Raw genomic sequence first — 12811 nt, 5'->3', positions numbered from 1 at the left:
AACTAGTAGAATGCCTTCTGAGTTACCTCTTTCTTCCCAGAGTTTAGCTCATATCTATCACCTGTACTCTAGATTTTTTATTAATAATTTAAGTGGCTCTCTAAGCCACTTCAGGAGCTCTTTGACTGAATCTACTCAGAGCTATTAAATTGTCATTCTGCTTTCTCTTTATTTATACAGAGTTGATGTGTAGCTACTGGAACTATTTTTCAATCAAGTATAATATAAACATCAGGCACTTTCTACAAAAAGGGCCATTTCAGAAATGTTTAGCTAGTACTGATTTAGAAATTTCAACCTACTTCATTGTATTGTGAAATTTGGATAAAGAGACACTACGTTAAATTCCCCAATTTTCAAGGTGCCTCAGAGACACAATGAAACTGAGGATTCAGATTTGAATAGCTTACAGCTTGACCTTCACGGATATTTTACTTAAGAAAGATTTTATCAATTTGTGATATCTGCATTTCTGTTTCATAGAATTAGCAAAAACAGGAGGATTCTACCTTGAACCAAATAATTTTGCTTTTCAGGTACTCAGAATGTAAGCAGCTTGCCCATAAAGAGTGCCATAAAAGAATCAGAGAAAAAAAATCCTGTTCCCTAGTCTAAATTGATTTTAAAGAATAAACAAGAGAAATTTAAAATATTTAGGGATATTTATTGTCTTCCTCTAGTAAGTATAGAATGGATATAATCTCTCCTTTACACATATCACATTAAGTCTCAATAGCAGCATAAACTGAGTAACAAAGGAAAAATATAGAAAATATTAGGATAAATTTTTTAAATTATGGTACCAAAGAGAAAATATGGTACCATAATTTTTAAAATGTATCCTAATATTTTCTATAATCTTAAATAACTAAGATTTTTTAACTAAGAAGTTATTGAAAATAAGATTAGTGATTCTTAACAATTTTTAATGGAATTAGATATAAACATTTTATAGAGGAAGTTTTCTTTACAAGATACAAATAGTCCACTGGATCTGGCTTAGGTGGATCAAAGGTTTTCCCTAAATATTTTAAATTTTCTTGTTTATCCTTTAAAATTAAAGTGGACTTCTGTGATGGCAGTCAATTTCTCTTCTATCAGTACTTCTGTCCAAATTAAAAAATGTATTAGAAAGTAGTAGAAAAGATTTAAGATTGGGGGTAATAAATACATTTAATCTGTTTTCAATTACTGCAACCCTCTGAAAAGGCTAATTATGGAAAGAGACCACATGAATTTTTTAAAAAGCATTCATTTCATTGTATATAGAGCTTTAAGTTTCGCCAGAAACTGAAAGCTATATGTTCCATAAGATTAAAAGCAAGTGGTGTTTCAATGTCCCTATCAATGATCTCTTTAAGGGGGAAGAAAGATGGTAAAGGAGAAAAAATATAACTAGGCAATGAGTGTGAATAATGAACTCTTAGAAAAGGGAAATCTGATTACTTACTTTCTAGGCAACCACATATAAATTTGAACTGTTGTTTTTAGGTGGGTGGTTCCACAGTGCAAAGATATTTAAGCAATTTATCAGTGATATTAAGAAATATTATTTAATGTGTTGCAGAATACTATAAATTGCATATAATAACACTCATAAATTGGACTTAGAATAATAATTCGTGCACTACTGGGGGAATGGCTTTCTAAGAAAAGGAGAGAACTTAGAAAAACTCCATTGGTCTTAAGACCATGCTGAATGTCAGCCTCCACAGAAAACTTAGTTCTGCTTTTAAAATTATATGTATCATCTTGAAGCAATAGTAAGCAAACATAAAAGAAAAGCAGTAAGTGTGAAATAAAGTTTGAAATCCATACTATGAAAAAACAAACAGGTCTCATTTGTCAAAATCTGGAGGTGTGGAATTTTCAGCATATTTCCCAAAGGTGAGCCCAGCAAGCAGTAGAGCCAATCAAATTACCTCTCTTTGAAAAGATTGCCCAACCTATGCCTTTATTCCCCCACCTTAAAGTGCTTAAAACCTCTCTCACCTAAACAGTGTTTAAGGATTTTATGTTGTGTGTGATTATTTTCACAATGGGGTCTCTCCAGTGAGTTAGTAACAAAAAAATTCGCAGAGAAAGATGTGTTCAGAAGGCATAACATGATGCCACAGCACAACATGCCACTGAAGGAATAGGCACTTGGGTAGCTTTTATGCAGATATTATATTCATGCTACACTTCCCCCCCACACACACTTAATCCACATTTGTCTGAAAAGTCATATGAACTAAGAGGGCAACATTTTATTTATTTATTTTCTTATGAAAGGAAAAAAATGTGGATTATAAGCTATCTAATAAAATTGTGACTCTTCTGAGACCTTTCCAAAAGCACTTAAAAGAATGTAAATTATATCTACACATATCTATAATATGTCTGTCTATCTATCATCTATCTATCTATCTATCTATCTATCTATCTATCTATCTATCTATCTATCTATCTATCTATCATCTATCTGTCTATCTCATAATTTACCTGCCCATCATATCTATTTATCAGCATAAAAGGAATATCAGAGAGCATAGCTACTGTGGAAAGGATGTTATCTGAGTGAAATTAATTTCATAAAAGCTGAATACAGGTATTGAATGGTCTTCTTCCTAATTGTCATATGTCATGAATTGTTCAGGTAAAATTCTAACTCCTTAGTTATTGAAATTCTTGGGAACAAGAGTTCAGCAGGACAAGTGTTCCAAATTTATACTTTGGTGAGCCATTTAAATGCATAAAGCTAATGATATCATTCTTCAGTGTTACCAACAAAATTATACTTAAGTCAATTATGACTAAGGTAGAATGGGAGATGAAATTGCTGAAGAAATTTGCTAGTTGTAAGGAAAAGTTAGATTAGTAAGTCTCTTTTTTGCTCTGATGAACAGTCCTGAAGATGCCATGTTTTAACAGCAAGAATCAGAAGCCAAAGCCCATCTAAATCAACCTGGGCAGTAAAACTTGGCTAATTCACCAAGTTTAACTGCTTCCCATTCTCACTGCAAATTGAATGACATAAATACTATTGGAGGAACCTCCGTGCTCCTGTTTCAGCTTGGAGGAACATCCCTTGTCATTTCTTCACCTCATCATTCAATCTTTCCTAAAGAGCTATGTTTCACTTGGGTAAATCTGGGAATGGATTCTGAGAATGCGAAGGTTAACCTGTCACCTTTAATCTCTTGAGTAACTGCCTGTCCATGGAGAGTATTTTCTCTGGTGTACTCCAAGCTAAAGGAAGTGTTCAGCTAAAAAGGTTTTGCTCCTGCCTGGGAGGCCTGGGAGTTGTCCAGCACCACTTTGGACCAGTCTGTCTATTTACGTGGTTTAGCATTAGGGAGCACATTTGGGTCAATCACATAAGCCATATTCTCCAACATGCTAAAGCAACAAAGCTGACTCACCCCCACCACCCCCAACTTATGTCTCTTTTGTTCATAGATCATTTTTTAAGAATTTATATGAATAAAAGACTAGTTTTGTATTGACCTTCTCAAACTTTAATAAACATGTTTTCTTGAAACTAATTTAAATGCTAAAATAGCCACAACTCTAGAAGGAAGGAACTCTGAACTTTTAAAAAACTATTCAAGGTAATTTTTAAACAAGACACCTAAACTTTTAGAAGAAATAATAGAAAAATTTAAAATAAGATCTATTTATGGACAGGCAATAATTCAAACTGAAACGACGTGCAAGATGACACCTGAAATTGTGCTTGCTTGTTCACTATAACTTTTAGATATTTTTATTTAAAAACAAATTTCCCCTTCTTGTAATTAGGGTGCCTTAGTAAAAGGGATATATTTTGCGTTGGATGGACATGCAAGCTATGAGAGCAGATGACTAAGCAACTCTGACTGGGAAACCTGATTTGTTATAGTTCTGTTCCTAATGATGAGTTCTCAGGGGCTATCACTAACCCTATTACCAAGATTAGATTCAAGTTGGATCTAGACTTATCACAGTAAATCAGATTTGAAATCAAAATGTCTGGTCTGTTCATTTCTAAAAAATCTCTTCAACTTTAACAAGTCATGTCTCCAAATTAAAGGAGCATGTGGACCAACTGCAGATGTGTTCATGTGACTGAGCAATTTCAGCATGTATGTAATAGACATGACCCTAAACTTCAGCAACAAAATATTGTTTAATATTTTCAAAGTGTTCAAAACACATTGACCTCTCAAGGAAAGTTTTAGTATAAACATGAACAATAATAGTTAGACCAATAATTGTTATAATGAGACAACAGTTCCAGCAGTCCAAGACAAAAATACGGGAAAAAGTTTTGTATTTTGATAAGTTTATAGGGTATGTTTTTTATATGTCATGAGACAAAAATCTGACTTTGGGTCTAGGCTCAGTAATATACACCTGTTCAATAATCAAATGCTTTAAAGGAGATCCCATATTAATTATTTTATGTTGATATACATGTCATATGTAAATTATTAAAATATTAATAAAACTTTATTACATAATTATAAAATATTGATTACAAATAAATAGCCTACATAGTGTTTGGTGATTCTGAGTTTCTGTGGGAAAATTACATATATACACGTTTATTTATATATATATATGTAAATATAAATATATATATACACATATATGGAATGTTATGGAATAGAGAGGAGAAACTGAATAATTATGACAAGGGAAGAAAAAGTTGACAGGAAATTACATATAAACTAAATCATAAAAGATAAGTTAAATTATCTTAGTTGACTAGTGTATATGGTAAAGTGCACTTGAATGGTGGTGAAAACAAAAGAGTCATCCCAGATAAAACATCATGGTCAAAGACATGGATACATGAATTTCAATGACTCTTAGGAAAGCATCAAACACTGTTGAGAAGTAAAGGGTACTGGAGGTCATGATATAGGACTGTACAAATAGGATGGCACCAGGAGGTTTATGTATTGGCTTGGAGGAATGGAAGGTCATCAAAATTTTCTCATAGGGCAGTAATATGACCAAATATATAATTTAGATGCATAACAATAATAGCATAATGTGTAAGCTTGATTGCATGAGTTAAAAGTCTGGTTATAGATGTAAATTTGGCAAAGAAGAGACTAGAGGCAGGTAGTTAAAAGTATCTTATGATCATCCATACAAGAGATAATAAGAGCCTAGTGACAGCTAAAATAGGGAAGAAACAAAAAAGCTAAGGAGGCATTTTAAGAATCAACACAATACTGACTAGATTATTAGTAGAGGGGAAAAAACAAACAAAGTTAACATAGGGTTATAAATTACCTAATACAAGATATAAATAATAGTCATCATAATTTCCACGGGGTTAAATACCCCAGATGCTTTAAATGGTCTTTGAAGGATTTATTCAATATTACCAGGTGATTTTCTTAATGCTTATATTCCATCATCCATGACCATGTAAAACAGATGAACATGTTCTGACTTCTCCAACATCTCCATCATTACACTGAGGAAGAAAAAAGTTTATATTTTCTAAAGAAAATGAAGTAAAATCTGCATTTATAATTTTTGAACAACTCATGAAAATAGTAATTATAACTAACATACTAGTTATTTCTTATATGACATTTGTGTGTAAGCATGCTTACTCAGAATAAGCCTATAAACCCATTTACAAATAGATGATAATAGTGAGGCATAGAATATGGTCAAGTGACTAATAAACTGCCTAAGGCCCAAGCAGTAGTGAGTGTCAGGCTTAAAATTCGAACTCAGGTGGTCTGGCTCCAGTGTTTGTGTTCTTGATCACTACAATGCTCTAGACTTTGGTATTTTACTTGGATAACCTCCATCAATGTTTGAGTCAACACTTCAAACAATTCCAAATGCCCTAAAATATGCAAAACCAACACTATCTCTAGTCATGACAGAGATAAAATATAACAGAAAAAATATTGTCCATAACAATAAACTTGAACAATATTTAAGAAGAAACTGAACAAGAAACATGCAAAATTGTAGAAAATTTTAAAAAATTAATAAAAAATATAAATTGAATAAATGGATATATACTGTGTTTATAGACAAAGTGTTATAATCTCTGTACTTAAAGATTCAATTTTCCCACAGTAAATCCATAAGCTCCATTCAATGTCAATGAAAATCCTAGAATTGTTTACAGAATTTGAAAGACTGATACTAAAAATACAAAGCTGAGTAATGACATAAAAATTACCAACATAATTATAAAAAATAAAAACAAGGTGGGGAAAATTACCAGTTAGCAAGGCTTATTACAAAATTATAAAATGACCATAATGACCATTTTATTTATAATAGTAATTCTATCCTCATACTTTCACTTGGTATGCTCCACTTCCTAACTCTGCTTTATTTTCTTTTATCACCTTTTGATATATTATATATTTGTTTATTTTTTTGTTCCCTCATTCTTCTAGAATATAAGTGCATTGAGAGTAGGAATTTGTTTGTTAATTTACCTCCAATGGCATTTGTTACATAATATGTACTCAACAAATATTTGTTTAAGGTGAGGGGAGACTAACTCTATTGCATAGTGCTGCTACTATCCATGGAAATGGCAAACTGTTAAGACATAAGGAAATCATGCTATATATTATACATTTCCGCATACACCAAAATTTTGATAGTAGTTGCCTTGGGGAAAAAAGAAAGAAAGAAAAATATGACTGGGAATGGTGTCAGTGATTACTGCAATCAACCTTTTCTGAAATACTTTCATACATTTATTAACAAAAGATGAGGTAAATATAAAAAATTAATAGTTTTAAATTCATAGTAGTAGAGATGCTAGTACTTCTATATTATTGTCCTTTTCTCCATTTTTTATTTAGTTAAAATGATATGTATCAATTACTGTTCCTCATGATAAATGGAAGAGCAGACAACCATGATTTTCTCATGCACTAGTTAATCATTTCTAAAGTCTTCCATAATATGTAGATTGATTTAAAGAACACAGTTATTAAACAAGTCTTCCTTTTTGGATTCTGCATTTAGTGAAAAATATTGAAGCTAAAATCATAAACTAGAAGCAAATCAATGATGTTGCAGAGTACTATTTCCTAACATAATTGAAAAAGTACTATTTATTTTAAATTACTTTTGCAATCCTTACTGTTATATCCAAGACTTTTCTTCCTGGTATAACCATGTCTCTCTAACCCATACTCACTGAGCTCCTTTACTTTCCTTAAGCATAAAAGAAAAATAATATTTTACCTAAGTAACTTAACTTCCTAGTCTTTTCCTCATTCATGCAAAAATGTAACACCCTGCCCCACCAATCTCACAGAACCAACTGGCACCTTGTTTCTAAAAGCATTTTATGAACTCTAAATCATTTTATGATCATTAGGACTTATTATCTGGAAAAAATTTCTCTGAAAATTCAGTGATTATTTTTGTAGAGAAAAGATATGAAAGAAAATTAAAGATAAATGCAAGTGATAATAGAGTTTTTTCCACTAACCATAGATTACTAATGTGAGCAGTAATCGAGAATTCTCAGCTGAAGCTTCACTCTAATACAGGGACAAAAACTTCTCTGTTCTTCAATTTCTTTGTCAGTAATTTATGGAAAATAAGTTTAATGTGATTTGAAGAGGGTAATATATTTTAAATGATTGTTTTCAATAACAATAATAGGGTACCATAAGGTTATATTGATAAGAACTTTATTTTGGGAACAAACAATGAAAACAGAGCCATAATGGATACAATGACATTATCGATAAAAATAATGTCAGCAAGTCCAGAAAAGGCAAGCAACTGTTTGGGCTTTTTGTCTTTTTGATACCAAAAAATCTATAAAAATCAATTGAGTAACTTGAAAGAAATGAAAACTTTAAAGAAACTGTTTTTTGAGTATACTCACAGAAATAATGGCAGGTACCAAAATTACATAGAAACATGTACATTGTAATCAGAAACATTTCAATTGGAGGCTACAGTTTCAACAAATTACATTCTATGAAGAAAGGCTAAAATTATCTCTAGACATGGTGATAATATCATTCTATCCAAAAGATAAAGTGGGATCAACTCTGAGTGATCACCTTTTTTTTCTTTCCTTCTTTTTTATTGATTCAGTTTCTTTCCAGAACAAAACTTAGGCTGTATAGAATGAAGCAGTTATATGAAACAGAATAGATAACATACAAGCAGAGATCTGATTTCCTATGCATGAAGAGAAGATTATGTAGTATTTTCTTCTTGATTTGCAATCAGTTCAACCCTCCCCTCCAAATGCCTGGAATGCCACGATGTGCAAGACACGTCATCAAGAATAAAAGGTTTGCTTGTCCTGGATTTCAAGATATCTTGTGACAAAACAATCCAAAATTATAATCGATATTGTCAATATGCAACAATTAGCTATGTTATTAAAAAAGCATGTCCATAAATTTGTCCAGCTAATGCTTTAAACATGTCTATTTGAGTTACATTGCCACCTAGCTTATGTCTTCAGTGTGTGGAATGATCTACTTTTCTGATACCATTAGCAAGGAATATTTGTTCTGTCCTGTTTCTATCACCTCATCGATACAAGGCATCTATCACAAGGGACTTGGAACACAGAGGTTTGCCAGGACAGCGTTAAATCTAAGGTGCCCATCCCAGTGCCAGTTAGGAAGAAAATGCAAAAAGGTACACTGAACGAATGGATGCACAGTACTGTTGTTTATGTCTATGAGTGTCACTTTTTTTCTCTTTTCCTAAACCCTTTACCTTTTTCACCCACCTCCTTCTCTTTAACAACTGTCAGTCTATTTTCTGTATCTATGAGTCTGTTTCTATTTTGTTTGTTAGTTTATTTTGTTCATTAGATTCCACATATAAGTGAAATCATATGATATTTGTCTTTCTCTGACTCATTTATTTTACTTAGTATAATGCTCTTCAGGTCCATTCATGCTGACACAAAAGGTAAGATTTCCTTTTTTTTTTACAACCAAGTAGTATTCTGTTATGTAAATGTACCGTAGCTTTTTTATCCACCCATTTATTGATGGGCACTTACACTAAGATTTTGCACAACAAAAGAAACCATCAACAAAATAAAAAGACAACCCACTGAATGGGAGAAGGTATTCACCAATGATACATCTGATAAGGGATTAGCATCCAAAAATTTATAAACAATTTATAAAAATATCACATGAACTCACTCGTATGTGGAATCTAAAGAACATAATAAAGTGATGAACAAAATATTTTCAGTGACATAGAAGCATGGAACAGACTGATGAATCTCAGAGGGTAGGTGGGGTGGGTGTGTGGGTGGGGAGAGATTAACCAAAGAATTTATATGCATCTGTGCACAACCCATGGACACAGACAACAGTGTGGAGAAGGCCTGGGGAGGGGAGTGGGTGCAGGGTGGAAGGGGTCAATGGGGTAAAAAAGGGGACATCTGTAATATTTTCAACAATAAAGGTAAACTTTTTAAAAAAAGAATTTACACAACACCACCACCAACAACAAAAATAGGCAAAGGACCTGAATAGACACTTCTCCAAAGAGGACATACAGATGGCCAACAGACATATGAAAAGATGCTCAACATCAATAATCATCAGAGAGATGCAAGTTAAAGCCACAGTGAGATATCCCCTCACACCTGTCAGGATGGCTCCATCAATAAAACAACAAACAAGTGCTGGTGAGGATGTGGAGAAGGAAACCCTCGTGCACTGTTGGTGAGAATGCAGACTGGAGCAGCCACTATGAAAACAGTATAGAGTTTCCTCAAAAAATTAAAAATGGAGCTGCCTTATGACCTAGCTATTCCACTTTTTGGACTATATCCAAAGATACCTGAAACACTGATTTGAAAGAATATATGCACCCCTATATTCATTGCAGCATTATTTAAGGTGGAGTCTTATATAATGCAATGTAATCATGGGTGTGACTATCCTATTATATGGCTCATAGAATATAACCACAGCAAAGGAGCTATGTAGCATAATATTAATAGGTCCTACTTACAATCAAGAGGTATAAAGTATACAAGGCATGTAAACCAGGGAGTGGTTATTTTGGGGTACCATCAGGGAAGCAGGAAGCTAACACTTCTGCCTATGTTACTATGCAATGCCAATCTAAATATCAACAGTTTTTCAGGCATGGCTCAGTGGTTGAGCATTGACCTAGGATCCAGGAGATCACAGTTTGATTCCCAGTTAGGGCACATGTCTGGGTTGTGGGCTCGATCCCCAGTTGGGGGCATGCAGGAGGCAGCCAATCAATGATGACTCTCTCATCACTGATGTTTCAATTCTCTCTCTACCTCTCCCTCCCTCTCTCTGAAATCAATAAAGATATATTTGTTTAAAAATTAAAATAGATAAATAAATACCAACAGCTTTTGAATGAAAATTAAAAACACAGAGTTTAAAATTAATATGGAAATTGATAGACCATGAACAGCAAAGAAACTTGTGAAATGGTACATATATGATAGGACTAATAGAACTAATTTTACTACATTTCAAGACATTTTAAAGCTGAACATATTCCATGAAAGACACTCATATACTCAGTTATATAAGGAATGAATTGGTAAGACGGATACTAGCATCATCAAGAATCTCAGAGCTGACTGCCTTCTATGGGCCATGGTTACTGATGGTAGGATATAATATTACAGAATTAGGTTCCCAAATAATAAGTAGGAGGAAAGAATCCTTAATAACAAAGTCAACATGGCGCACTTAATCATAAGCAAAACAAGTACAATGATGGTAATGAGTATTAAGGATGGATTGACAGCTGGGGGTGCTTAATTCAGAAAACTATGGAGATGGTTGATAGACTACGAGTGGCTTTCACAGTGGCAAAAAGGATGAGTGGCCAACAAGGGCTTAATCTATATAACCAAAAGAAATCAATGTGAATAATCATAAGTCCCAGGCAGTCATTCCAATAAAGAGTTAAAATCTGCCCAGTTTTCATATTTGATCCACTTCTTAGACCAAAATCCATTGACTTCGAGACTGAAAGAGACTCAATGGAAGGACCTAACAATACTATACCAATTGTATTTGATAATAATTTCAGCAGACCTTCCCAAGGGTACCTACAGCCTTTCACTTATGTAACCCTGCCAAGCAAAGTCCAATACTCAAATATTTAAGGACAGTTAGTTCAAATTTTCACTAGCACCTGGGACCTAAACATCATGACTCCCTGTTAGAATGGGAGCACAGGGACACAGGTAATAAATTGAATTCTGGACCGGATTTAGCTTATTGTAAGTCCACTGGGTCCACAGACACACCTGTTGGTCAATTCCCGGGTCCCCAAATGTATACTTGGAATAAACAGTATTAGTAATTGACAGAAACTCCACATTGTTTCCTTGGCCTGTGGTATAAAAATTATTATAGGGAGCAGGCCAGATTGAAGCATCAAAATTGCCATTTTAGTTCAAGCTGATAATTCTAAAAAATATTGCATCCTAGGAGGTGGTAGCAAACCAATGCTACCCTTTAAGATCTTAAGGATGATGATCTGTTCATACCATTTTTTTCTGTTTAATCCTCCAGTCTGGCCCTCATTATTCCCAGATGAATCCTGGAAGAGAATCACACATTCTACCAAAGAGTGGTTCCAAAGGAACTGCTGTACCCAATGAAGTATCTTTGTCACAGCAGATCAAGCCTTGGTTTGGAATGTGACCATTGATTTGGTGAATGCACTGCTTTCCATTACTCTAAAGAAGCTGGATCAGAAGAAGTTCACATTTATAAGGCACAGAAAATATATGCAGTTATGGTCTTATCCCAGCCTATGTTAACTCTTCCACCTTCTGTTTAATATTCTTCTAACAGACTTAGGCTATTGGTCATTTCACAGAAGATCACATGAGTGGTCCTTAAAGGGTTTCTTTTTTTACTTAGACTTGCCTTCTAAATAGGCTTTACATTCCTGTCAACTTATAAATGCATTTTACTTTTTATGCATTATTTTAATCATTTTATTGGGATAAATAAGGAATCTTCTCTGCCATGCTACTAAAATTGGAATGCTACTATCAGTAAGTCATTATTTCAATGAAAGTTATTATTTATATATGTTCTGTAATGTTAAAATGTACATACTACTTAGAATATCATGATAATTTTGCTAAACAAATCTAGCATAGTTGACAAAGTAGCATTCTTTCTATCACTTCATTTTCTTCTCAATTTATCCCTTCAGTCTGCAGTACTGACAATATTGAAGCTAAAAAATCTGGAAACAAATAATGACACTTAATGGAAAAAAGAGAAAGAATACCTAAAGAAAATTAATCTAGTCTCATTTCAGAGCTCAAGATCCAACAAAACAATCAGTCATCTTGGGGAGAATGAAATCTTTCAAATTAAATCTTATAGACATAGTTGAAATATGCTATTAAACATATCAGATCTTTTGCCTTAAAGCCATGGCAAAATTTAACAGAAATTAAATGGTCATTTCATATTGTAAACCCCTACCTGGACATAATAAAGGGTTATTGAATATATTAAAATATGTGTATATATGCACATATTCTTCATATTTCTATACATTTTAAAACCAAAATGTGAGAATCCACTTGCCTACTTTGAACTTCCTGACAAAAGGGATGTGACAGGAGATACAAAGCAAGCTTAAAACATCCCTTTCCTAAATTTAATAACATTTACAACAGATCTATATTTTATGCTATAAAATTAGCATATAAAGCAAGTACTTACACTTAATATGTTTTTAAGTGCTTTGCAATTATTTTTATTCTGGCAATTTATATAAATAATGGGATAATAATATAAATTATCAAATACTGTAT

This window comes from Miniopterus natalensis, chromosome 1, assembly GCF_054644295.1.
Source record: "Miniopterus natalensis isolate mMinNat1 chromosome 1, mMinNat1.hap1, whole genome shotgun sequence".
In the NCBI taxonomy this organism is placed as follows: domain Eukaryota; kingdom Metazoa; phylum Chordata; class Mammalia; order Chiroptera; family Miniopteridae; genus Miniopterus; species Miniopterus natalensis.
The sequence above is the reverse complement of the archived record's forward strand: the minus strand, read 5'-3'. Positions refer to the sequence as shown.